This window comes from Passer domesticus, chromosome 1, assembly GCF_036417665.1.
Source record: "Passer domesticus isolate bPasDom1 chromosome 1, bPasDom1.hap1, whole genome shotgun sequence".
Lineage (NCBI taxonomy): Eukaryota > Metazoa > Chordata > Aves > Passeriformes > Passeridae > Passer > Passer domesticus.
This window is the reverse complement of record NC_087474.1, coordinates 4,318,122-4,330,794: the sequence shown is the minus strand read 5'-3', so window position 1 is coordinate 4,330,794 and position 12,673 is coordinate 4,318,122. Positions and strand designations below refer to the sequence as shown.

At 46.9% G+C, this 12,673-nt stretch overlaps 1 long non-coding RNA gene across 1 annotated transcript; it reads right to left on the bottom strand.

The window, feature by feature from the left end:
• Positions 1–6,641: 6,641 nt before the first annotated feature.
• LOC135303359 (uncharacterized) lies at positions 6,642–11,038 on the bottom strand. Its single transcript, XR_010364862.1, has 4 exons — positions 10,658–11,038; positions 7,546–7,652; positions 7,047–7,127; positions 6,642–6,690 (listed from the first exon to the last, which is right to left on the bottom strand). It is a non-coding gene; the product is annotated as an uncharacterized LOC135303359 (long non-coding RNA).
• Between the last annotated feature and the right edge of the window lie 1,635 nt (positions 11,039–12,673).

The following is a 12,673-nucleotide window of genomic DNA, read 5'->3' as shown; positions in this document are numbered from 1 at the left end:
ACTGGGATGCTGGTTAAAGGGGATTAACCCATTCGGCATTCACAGGATATTTCCAGTGGAAGGCAAAGGTTTTTCTGAGATGTCTCTGTTCTGGGAAAGGGAACTGAAAAAGAGATGGATGGCTTTGCTGTGCTGGTGGCAGAGAGGAGATTGGCAAGGTGATGGTCTGCTTGCCAGCCCCAAAATGGTGTGAGGTATCTGGGGTAGGTTTATGGGATGGGGCACAGCTCTTCTGAGACAGAGAGGCTGACATCTGTGCTGTTGCAAAAAGCAAATAGGCAGGGCTTTATTTTTCCCTCTCAGGCTGTTTGTGGTAGAGCACGTCTGGCTGTGAGCTCTGGATAGTACTCAACATGGTGAAGTCCCAACAGTGACAGGGTGTGTTCCCGTGATATAAATAGACATTTAAGATGAGCTAAATTTACTCAGTGAATCATTTATTTGCTAAAAATGTGGTTTCAGGGTGGCCACGGTTATTTGCCAAATATGATGCACATTCTCAAATGTTTTTTGGATTAAATGCAAAAAAATAATAATTTGGAAATGTTGAAGCATTTCATTTCAGCATTTCCAGAAACATACACATACAGATAATTATCTATCTCAAACTCTGCTTTTCTCATGAATTCTGAGGAACTATTCACAAAATGGAGGAGAAAACAATAACATTTCTTTTCCCAGCTTCCCCCGGTGTTTTCAGCGTCTGATTGGGAAATCTCATGTCCTAGGAGAGTGCTCCCTACTGTGATAATGATGGGGTACTCTGACCCGGGTGCCTCTTGTTTTCTTCAAGTTGGAATTACTTCACTTTGTAAGAATAATTAAATACCCACTGGACGAGAGCAAGGGTGAGGATAATTTTGTGGTTGGAGCACTCCCCTGGGATGTGGGAAGTCTCCCAACAGCTGCATCAATGAGTGGTGTTTATACAGAGTGGAACAGCTCCAGAAGAAAAGGAGATGAGGGACTCTGCAGATCATCCTGCAGCCTGGCTGGGGGAGATAATGACACTGTAGGGGATGAAGCTGGACTCGAACAGGGCAGGTGATTGTTGTGCAAAGTGGGATGCAGTTGTGTGAGCCCTTTCATGTAGGTTACAAAAATGTGGCAATTTGGTTCTTCCACCTCATCCCAGAAAGAGCACACTTGTATGGGGCTTTTTTTAAACTTCAGAGAGTCTTATAGAGGGGGGAAATCCTTCCCACCTGCTGGGAGTGCCCTCATTTAGTTCCCCTCCAAACCTGAGGGGGGTTGGACCCTGGAAGCAATGATAACTTTTTATTCTGTGGTTGCGATAAGCTCCTTTATCAAACCCCAACTTCACCAGCTCTTCCTTCCCAGGAAGCTGTGGGGAGGCTCAGCATACACAGGTCACTCTGCTGGGAAGCAAGGACTACATGACTGCCACAGCAAACAGAAAAGAATAATTCAGGTCTCATTTTCTGGATTTACAGCAGAAAAATGTAAAGAAATCACAAGTACATTATTATTCCTTGCAGTGTTGGTTGGTGGGGTATATTCAGAGTAGGTTAAAGCTGAGAGGGTCAGCAATTGCTCGCCTCCAAGCAGCAGGGATGTGAGCAAACTACCAAGTAACATGGAACATGCATATTTTCTAGCACCTGAAAAGCTGAGGTTTCTGCAGAGCAAGCCACCACATACTTGTGGGATTAGGCATGTTAAGGAAAATGTACTCTGCCAGCCAGGCTGTGCATACAGACTGACAAGGGCTTGTTCCTCTGCCTTGGCTGCTTGATTGCAGGCTCCGCTCCACGGGAGAGAAGGGAGGTTCCTTTTTGCTCCTCGTTTGTCCTTGTGCAAGTCTGATAAAGCCAGAGAGAAACCAATGTTATCACCTCGCAGAATAAATAGGAAGGCAGCTAAAAAAATGATATGTGAAACTTTTATGCCGATGGACTGTTGCTTATGAACAATTAACTCAAGCTGAGTGCAAACAGAGTCTTTGGGAGCGGGTGTGTATTGGTAGAAATATTTACCAGGCCATTGAAACCTGGTTGGAAATAAAACTGTGCAAGAGCAGCTAGGTAGGATAAAAAGTCCTGGATGAAAAAATAGATTCAGTGCAGGAGGAAGGCTTGCACCTATCAAGGCATTTTTTGCCTTTCTCTCCTCTGGGCAGTGGGATAAGGAGGCCTGGTGCTCCGTAGATGGTTATGCTTTTATCACTCTGCTCATGTCCAGCTTAGTGACATCATTTACTCTTCCTCCACTTAATGTGTGATTCTCAGAGCAAGCACAGATGCAGATATTGGAAAAGAGGACCCACCTGCACTACAGGAGGGTCTAAGTCAGGCTCACTTGCAGGGAGCATTTGTATCCATGCAGAGCCACCCCTGCACAGCATCTATTACTTCAGACAGGGCTCTGAACTGATTCTCTGAAGTGCTTCTATGTGAGCCAGCGTGTGTGGAACAGATTTTAAGTAACAGCCACATACAAGTTTGGGCTGATGCTCCACCTTCCCTGCCCACTGCTGTCCGGGGAGCTGCTGTGCTGGGCACATGAGGTTTTCTGCACTTTTTCAGTGAATGGAAGCAGAGGAACCATGAAACCCCTTTGGGCTGTGCTGGCAAGTCAGCCCTGGAAAGAACTCCAAATCTGCAGGGAGCTCTGTTTCTCCTCCTGCAGGAAATGGATGTGTTTTTGAGCGTTTTCTGCGTAATTGTGACCAAATACCACAAGGACCTTCTCTTCAGAATGCATTTCATCATCCCAAATGTGATGTAACACAACGCTTCCTAACCAAACATCCAGAGGCTTGTCTGTTATGAAGTGAAGTTATTCCAGAAGAGCTACTTAAATTCCTGCCCCATCCTAATCCAGATTAATTTTTGTGTACAGACAAACCCTCGGGGCCTGACTCAGGGAGAGCTGCAGTAAATGAGAATCTTTCTGCTGAATGCTGGATTAAGCCCGAGGTGCTTCTGGCTGCCTCTGCTTTGGCATTTTGGTTCAGAGCAGTAATGTTCTTTTATAGCAGCTTCTGGCTTGGCCTCCCCCACTCCAGAGTGATCCAGTTTGCAAACAGCTCTGATGCACACAATTTAATATTTTTTATCTTTTTTTTTTCTCCTCCTCAGTGGAAATGGAATCAGAAGCTCTGTCACAACCCCTCCTAGGAATGTAAGGTAATAAATGAGTAGCAGGTCCTTCTGCCAGCCTCAAACAGTGTGCAGGGTGGGGATTTTCAGTGTAGGTGACTGGAATAAATCTGACCTGGAGTAACCACTGTGGACTGCACCTGGGGTAGATCTTGAGCCCACAGCACCAGCCTGTTTGTTCTCCTTGTACTCTCCTATTGCTGCCTTGCTAATCTAGTTGTAGCAATTACCTGTTAATCTAGATATGGCCTGTATGATGCATATCACTGTTGTATCTGACTCCTCACAGCCCTACACTCAAGGCAAGATGACAGCCTCTGCTTTGCAAATGGGGATGTGAGGCAGTCTGACAAGACAGGAAAGCTGTGATCTCCTGGGTGTTGGCCTGAGGATGGACTTTCTCCCCCAGCTGGCCCCGCATGCCCACAGACTGCTCTGACAATCCTTCTTCAGGACCTCTGCGAGGTCACCCCATGTCTCTGTGCCTCATTTGCCCCTGGTAACCAGGGCTGGGACAGCAGCCCCATCTGTGGGGTGATGCCTCTGCAAGTCCCCTGGTGTTGGGCTGGAATCCTGGGGATTTGCCCTGGCAGCAGCTCCAGCAGCACAGCCCCCAGCCGTCCTGCCCCACGCCAGCCAGTAGTGCCCCAAACAGCTCCCCAGGACAGCTTGCAGATTAGCACAGGCCAGGATCCACTCCCAAGACAAAATGTTAATGTGTCTGCCATATTTCAGAGCCTAAAGGGGTGTAATGGACACAGGACCTTTTGTGTTTGCGGTCTGAGAGCCCACAACCAAGTCTCAAGCACTTTTGACTTACTAGCACAGATGTAGCATTATCCAGTAGTCCTTGGGTGCCAGGATCTTTCCTGCTTTTTTACTAGCAGACAAAATAGAATAATGTCTAGGCTTAACTGGGGACTACCTTAATTTATCAAAAAAAATTAATCTTTTAAACTTGCCCAGAGTAATTTCTCAATCCCCACATCTCGGCTTGGCTTGGCCTGCCTCTGCAAACCTCAGCCCTTTCTTCTTCCCATCCCAAGGAGCAGTAAAAATAGGTAATCTTTAATGAAAGGTCAGCTATTTGGGTTAAAAGCCATGCTGGGATCCCGGGGGGAGGGAGCTGGTGGCTTCCCAGGGGCTGGGGCAGCCCAGCCCCTGATGATGCTGTCCCCAGGCAGGAGGGAGGAAAGCACAGCGAGACATTCTGTGCTGATTACTGCATTTATCAGGCTCCCAAAACCCCGGGAGCAGCCAGCCCCGGTACCCTGCGTGCTCTTACAGCTCGTTTCTCTGTGAAACTGGAAACAGGACAAAGTCAATTATGTTATTTTCCAACAGCAAGCCCCTGTGGGACAGTAACTCAGATCCTGCTGCCGTTCAGAGAACGGCCGGAGTCCCACTTGAAATTTCCTTAGCCATGGTGACATGGTCACAGCAATGCTTTATTCTGCTGCATTAAACACCATAAGGATTTTTATTCTTTAAAACCATGTCCAAAAAAGAAAAAAAAAAAAATCACTGCGTTGCCTCTGCTGCAGGCTGCTGAAACTGAAAAAAATTAATCTCCATACGTTCTTTGGGAGACCTACCTGGTTTTTGTTGTGTTTGGATATTACCTCTTCTGGGGGACACAAACAGAGGGAGGAAAAGTGTTTCAGTATTGGCACCATACCAGGAGTGTGGAGGGCAGGGGTGGATCAGATAAGCAGAAATCTAAGACCATAAATACCTCAGTGTCACTGCAATGTGAACAGCAGCAAATCCCCCTGGAAAAGCAACGTGGATGTGTCACTAAAAGCAAGTTGGGCAAAACTGCCCTGCTTTGGGAATTCAAGCTTTGAGAAATGAATGGTGCTCAGGAGTCCCCCAACCATACCTGTTAATTACCAAAGATATTTCTTTTTAACCTAAGTCTGGCTCCCTCCATCACAATACTTTGTATGGGACAGGGCACAATTGGCCAAAAACCAAAACCACTTGAATGAAGCCCTGCCTGCCCTGCAGGGATGTCCCTGGCTCACCCCTCATGCCATGAGGCTGCTGTGTCCGAGCTGGTAAAAATCTGAGCATCTTCTTTGTTGGAGTCACAGAAGCCTCAGGGTTTGTGAGCTCAGAAGCCAGGGAGAGAAGGGATTGGGTTAATGTGGGTGAGCTCCTGGATCTGTGTGGGGACAAGGATGGCCCTGCCACCACGTCTGTGGTTCCTCCCATGGTAGCCAAGGGCACATGTGGTGTCACCAGTGGGACACTGATCATGTCACTATGCTGGACAAAACCAGTCACACTGTGGGTCCAGGCCTGTCCCATCTCACATCACAGAGCAACACAAACCTCTCTGCTCTCCATTTCCTCTCCACACTTCTCTTGTTGGCTGCCAGCTCCATCTTGGCAAGGGGGAACAAGAGCCCAGCAGAAAGACTCACCCATTCCTCAGCTTTAGTCCTGCAACCCATCCTTCTTTCAAGGTGACATCTTATGTGATGGAGAGGAAGGAGGATGAGAATTTTGTCCTGCAGGGCACATCAGAGATGCTGCTGAGAGCACAGAGAGGAGAGGGAAGGCAAACCAGACCTTTAGTGAACACCTCCTGCAGCAAAATAAACAATGGCATCTCAGCTAAGAACATCCATTCTTTTATCTCCAACACATGTATTTCAAATTTTATTTTATGCCATTTTCCTCCCTGAAAACTTCAGTCCCTTCTCCAGGAGCAGGGAGAAAATTACTGCTGGCCTTACTGTGGCAGGCAGGGGGTGTAACATTTAAATACACCTCTCCTGTTTTGTCTTGGAGTTCTGGAGAGCACAGAGAAGTAAAACATTTGTCTTTGTGTGTCTGATGGCCAGGGAACGTGGATGGACATACTGGAACTTGTCAGAGAATCACAGTGGGTTGGAAGGGATTACAAAGGTCATGTAGTTTCTAACTCCTTCCACTAGACCAGATAGCTCAAGAGGCCCATCCAGCCTGGCCTTGAACACTTCCAGGAAAGGGACATCCACAGCTTCTCTGGGCAGCCTGTTCCAGTGCCTCTCCACTCATCTTGGACATGTGCTGAAGGCAGTTTCCCCCCCACTGACTCAGCTGCACAAAAGATCTGAATCATTCTTAGCCAGAACATCATGGGCAGCTTTGTCCTTGGTAGAGAAGCTCCCCATGGTGTGTCCCCTTTCTCCTTCCTAACTTCCCATCCTTGTGGAATATGAGGACTTTGCCCATTTGGACAAAATTCCTAGGCACCCCCAAATCCCAGACAAGTAGCCATGGGGTGTGGTCACCCTGCAGCCCTCAGGCACATATTTGGGCACATCAAACCCCAGCTCCCATTTTTATGCTGTGGCCATGCCATAAGCACATGAACCCAACGGGGCCCTTGGCTTTGGCAAACTATGACTGACACCCCACCTGTCTCAGGGCTGCCCCAAATAAAAGCACTGCAACACACAAAGAAGCCACAAAAGCCAAATAAATGCCTTGAGCTGCATGAAAGACCTGGGAAAAACCATTCCTTTCTGATGGTATCTGGAAGGCATGCAAAAAAACGTGGCCATGAGCAGGTCTCCTGAAAAGAGAGAGAGGGAGGGGAAGATGCATGTCTTTTCTTTCCTTATAGTTCTTGAAAGCAGAGTAATAATAGTGGAGATAAGCCTTGCCATGTGTGCACTCTTCTAGAAAAAAAAAAGGGAGAAGGGCTGAGGTGGCTCTTGAGTGTTTCTGCCTGGCACCGGGGGCAATCAGACACCCAGCCAGTTTCCAGGGCTCACACTCATTAATCAGGCCCATGAGTCATCAACCCACGGGCCCCAGCAGCTCAGACCCTGCCTTTTCCATGTAGACATGGGCTCTCTGCCCCTGTTTTCCCTTCTCCAAACCTTGAGCCAGCAAGAAGCCCATGCAATTACCCCCCACACCAATTACCTGTCACACCAACTCATGTGTCTTCCAGGTGAGACTCCAATGAAAGCATCAGATGGCAGTTTGGTAAATTCAGAGGTTGAGCTGAAACATAGTTTGGTTTAATTTGTGATGTGTCGTCTGTCCTGAACATGAGGTGTTGCATGTCCCATGAATCAAAATACTCAATGCTGAAGGATCACTTGGGAAACTTTTATTTTTTCCTGTGGTATCAGTCGTCCTTAGGAACTGGGAAACTGCCCCGGTCACGAGAGCAGGAATTTCAAGCTAACCCCCTTAGAACACAATCTTTTTCCCAAATCAGGCAAATGGGCCAAGCAAAACAGCACTCAGGGAGGACAGAGCGAGTTCTTCCAGGCACTTCAGTCCCTGACTAGTTAAGCAGGTTATAATGGGTTTTAATTGTTACTCCCACAAGCAGCAACTTTATTTACTGTGGTTGATCATCCCTCACAAAAGATCTGAATCGTCCCCTTGTGTTCAAAAAGCAGACAGCTCTCACCTTCATCTGTGATAGAGTAATCCATAAAGTCATCCAGAAGAAACACAGCTCCATGCTCAGGCAGGAGCAACACAGCCATCAGATGAGAACTGCTGTGCCCAGGGGAACTGAAAACCAAGTTCACAGCCATTGCACACTCCAGGGATATTGTGTCTTCTCAGACAGACACAGCATAAGAAATTAGGCCAGGAAGTGAAATAATAAAGCAAATCCATCAATGAATGAGAGTTGTCTGCTCTGACCTGGCACTGACCATGAGCAGGGATCAAGCCCCTCACAAAGGTCATGAGCACTGTTGGGAAACTGAAGCACCCTGGTCAGGTTGTCCCTTTGGATACCCCTCACAGGAATCTGCAGTGATGCTGGAGGAGCTCCTGGACAGGGAAGTGTGTTGGTGCTGCCTGCAGACAGTAGGAAATGTGCTTTTCTGGGACACCCACAGCTCCTTCCCAAAATCTCACATTTGGCAAAGTCACCCCTGTCCCTGTAGCAGATTCATCCCCACAGCAGTGGCCTCTCTCCTGGTTGAGTTCTCTGAGCATGTTCCTGGTTTTCTCACTCCACCTTAAAACTCCTCTGAAGCTGAGCATTCCAAGTTTGTTCAGTATGTTGGATTCATCTGGCTTCCCTACAGCACATCAGGTTTCTCATACCACAAATCTCAGCTCTTTTATCTGTGCTTAGGGTAATAGAGTCAGGGTTAGAGTTGCAAGGTTTTCAAGACCAAGATGTGAAATGCACTGATAATTCAGGCCCTGGAGCAAGCCACCCTCCTGTGACTTAGCCAAAGACCATATGAAGTACATCAGTGTGAGAAACAGAGACACAGGTTCCAGGGAATGCCAGCACTTGCCAGGGTCATTTTTCTCCATTCCTGTTCCCTGGATGTATTCTGTGTCCCCTTTTCACTCCATACTAATGCAGCAGTGATGTTCCCTGCCTTGGATGTCTACAGCATTTTACCCCCTTCAAGCTGTGATGGCTCAAAGCCCCACAGAAACCTCCAAGGCTTTAACTACCCCATGTCCTACTCATCAGCCAGTAACCATTTTACTCTGAGTTTACCAAGCCCACAGCCTCAGGCACATTCTCATCTTCTGATAGGGCTTGCACAACCTTTCTGGTACCTTATCAGCACCAGGAGCAGGAACAAGGTGCTTTGCTCAGACCTGACCTCTTCCCTGCCACTCTGCAGCCATAGGGGACAGGCATCCTGGGTCCCCATCTGCCACCAGAGCAGGGCCAAAGCTTTGCAGCTCTGCCACTAAATGGCATTGGAAGAATAAAAACTTTTCTCTGCCACACAGAGCAATGTGGGCCAGGAAGTAAGAGGGTCCCTTAGCAAAGGTGGGTAAATCAGAGCATGCACACAAAGAGAATGAATATTTAAATGGAATTGTAATGCTGCCTCCAGGCATACACCAGCCTCACCAGTATGGGGAGAACCAGCTTCCTGCACCAGCAGGTTTGCACCACACAGGGGTTTTGTGCATCTTCAGCCAAAGCATCTCAGTTCTGGATCAGCTCCTGCTGAGCCCAGGGCATGCATCCCCCCAAGCACTGCTGCCAGCTCTCCTGGGACACCCCCTGTGCCAGCACAGCCCTGGCACCATGCTGTTAGCCCGAGGTGTGCTGTGGTTGTTCATAACGCAACGTTTCACACTGCAAATGTTTTAATATTCACACAGTGCTCCCCCCTCTTCCCGCCTGCTTCTTCCCCCATGTGGAGATGAGTTTCCACTTGTCGCACCACATTCTTGGAAGAACAGGCAGAATGGAATTAAAGGTTTCAAACTAGCTCAGGGGAGGTGAAAAATGTTGCCTAAAGACAGAAGGAAAAGATTGTCAGCTGAGATTTAGAGATGCCCTGGGCAGGTGAGGGATGACTGCATCCGATTCCGATGATGCATCTGATTCTGGCTCTGCCTGGGATGGTTTTTCTCTCACAAAACTTGTTTTTGTCCCATCTCCAGTCTATCTGCAGAACTATTCAGGTAGAAAAATGCCCTCTCTATTTTCAGAGCCCCCAGAGTCTCTAATAGCCCCTGCCACTAACTATGGAGTGAGGCAATGCACACTTGAAATGGCTCCCAATTTCCTCAAGCCAGACAGATTGTTTGTGATTCTCTTACAGGCTTCTCTTGTATGACTCAGCCCTATATGAATGGCTAGAAATGAACATCAGGCTAAAACTAACAAAGTGGGTGCCAAGCAATTTTTTTCCCTGGGATACCATTTTTCTCAGAGTCTCACAGATGTAATTAGAAGGTGTCAGCTTTTTGAAGGAATACCCTTGACAGTAATATGCTATAATTCAATCTGAACAATACATTCAGTTTGCTCCCTGGACCACAATGCAGTGCTATATTCACTAAAGATTATCCTCAGGAAAGAAAGCCCTGAGTTAACTGAAATAAGACAAAAATCTTCTTGTGGTCATTGACAGCTCTGATTAAATTTGTTAGACAAATTCTGAAAAGGTGCCTATATAAAAGTGTAATACTGGGCTTCAGAAGACCCTGTTGAGCCCCAAGACCAAGACCTCATTTGTGTTTAGCAGTGCCCTCCCTGTCTAAAAAATAAGATACTTTTTTATTCCATGCTGCAGCTACTTAGGTGACAGTGGCTTTGGCACAGGATTGTCCATTATTCTGCTGAGCTGGAGACTTGATCATCTTTTACTTTCTTGACTGGGACACAAGTGGAAGGGAAATCTTTTCCAACAGGCATCCAGAGAGCAATGCCTGCAAAAATCTCTGATTGAGTGAGATACAGAGAATCAAACTCAGTATCTTTTAGTCTGTCCTTCACTCATCTTGATGCAGACCTATGAAACTAAATCTGAGCTTGAAGGTTTCCTTGGGGTATTGGAGCTGAAGCACCTAAGTTAAATTTGCAGTGGAGCTGGGCTTCTAATAACTAGAAGAAATCATGAAATAAATATTGATAACCAGGCAATGTGCAGATTAGGGTGGGTTTGCCCTTTGTTCTTTTCAACAGCTCAATAAAAATACCAAGGCTAAGACTCCTGTGCCTTTCAGGTGACCAAATTTGCTTTTTTTCTCTAGATTCATCCCTGAGGGGTCTCACTGGGGATGATGATTAGCCTCACCATGTTTCATGGAAAAATGGATCCTTGGGCTTCTCATCTGAAGATAAAGCTCCAGTAAAGGCTGTGATGTTTGAACCTGGAGATTATCAGTTTAGCCACTTTGTGGCATCAGGGCCAAACTCCCCAGCAAGAGCCTGGACAACCAGCCAAGCCCAAGCTACCTCCACCTTCACAGCTGGCCAGATGGATTGTTTTAACTTACAAAGAGAATTCTATTGAGCAACAGTGACTGGGGGAGACCAGATCTAACCAGAGGGGCTGTTCCAGCCCCAGCTTTCTCATTCCAGTCCTGTGTTTTCAGGCAGCTGCTTTCACCGGGGCAGAGCACAGCACATCTCAGCTCCAAGCATCACCGAGGTCGAGCTCGGGGTCTGAGGAATGCATTTCTGCCGCGGAGCACAAGTTGCTAGGAAACCAAACAAGCAACAAGTTTATCTTCAAAGCCCGGGACCTTGGAAACTGGAATTATCTGGGAGGAATACCCTTCAATGGGAACTGTCGCATCTCATCATTCCTGGCAGAAAACATTCCAGGTTGTGACAAGGCGCTGACATGTGCCCAGGGACTGCAGTGACCAGATTCCCAATAGCACCACAGTGCTGAGCATAATTACTTTTCAAATGTATGAAGGAAAACAAAACAAAACAAACAAAAAAAATGAGCTAAAAAGACTTATTATAATCTCAGAGAGGTTTTAAGCAGCAGTGAAATATGGAAAGGTGAGTGATCACACCAGTTATCTGTCAGGTCAGAAGCATCAGGCAATGTCCCACCAGGGAATTGAAGTCAGCTCACTCCCTCTGAGCCTGTACATGGCTCTCAGCTCAGTTTTCAAGTCAAAATGCAGTTGAAAAGATCACCAACTGTCTAAGCCACCAAAGGTTTAATTAAAATAACACTCTTATCATCAAAAGCAAGCAGCATTGACAGTGGCAGCCTGTCTTGTAGCTCTCAGCCTTTGCCACATCAGTGGTGGTTTCAATCAACCTCATCCTTCTGGTATGACATGTCCCCATCTCTTGGTGGCTCCAGTACCAAGAGGGTCTATAAGCTGAGGTATCTCAGGTCCCAGAGGCAAGGTCATTGGGCTCAGTCTTGTGAGAGCCAAGGACAGCCAAACACATCTCACTTTTGTTACTGGTGCTCAGGCTGGTGTTTCTGGGGTTCTCCTCTGTCACCCCACCAACACTGGCCTCAGGCTTGGCGTGTTTGGAAAGATTGTCCCATGTGAATGAGGTCCAGCTTTAGCCAGACACCTACACTATGGGTTTGTACCAATGGCACTACATCAATTACAGAAAACTCAATGTACAACCCATCAGAATTTGGAGTTAACTGAGGCTGAAGGCACCCAGCTAATTGCAATACTCAGAAAAATTAAAATTAATTCCTTTGGAGAGCGTCCCAATGTCCTAAACCTCCATAGCATCCCAATGGCCTAAAATACCTTCAGAAAAAATGGAGAGGTGGCAAAGTCTCATAGAGAGAGCACAGACCTTGGAATTAAGGAAGAGACACACACATCAGCTGAACTACTCAGAAACCTAATTCCTGGATGTTTTCCTCACATCTATGTGCCAAGCTGTCTTTCAAGATCCAAGGCCCAGTCTTTAAAAATCAGCCATGCTATAATGCACAGGCAGATGTTTGTGAGTGTTGCTGCTGTACGTTGGAAAGAGACAGCCCTGAAAATATGTGTCATATGCCGTGTTCTGGCAGCCACCAGTGACAATTCTTCTGCTGCAGTGTCAGATGGCTTTTAGGATGGGTGGTTCTGAGTTCTGTTCCTGCAGGCGACGTCAAGCAGCGAGCAGTCATGTTGTGGAATGTAATGATGGAACAGATGTTCCTGGATGGCCATGGATTGGTACAAAGTCCTGAAGAAAGGGAAGGAGATAGCAATGTCTGTGTATTGAATGGCTGTTCTTATGCTTCTTCTCAAAAGTTATGTTTTCAAGGTATTTCTGTTCATCCTTGTCACTTTGAGGGTTTTGATAAAGTCCTGGATAAGCAGGT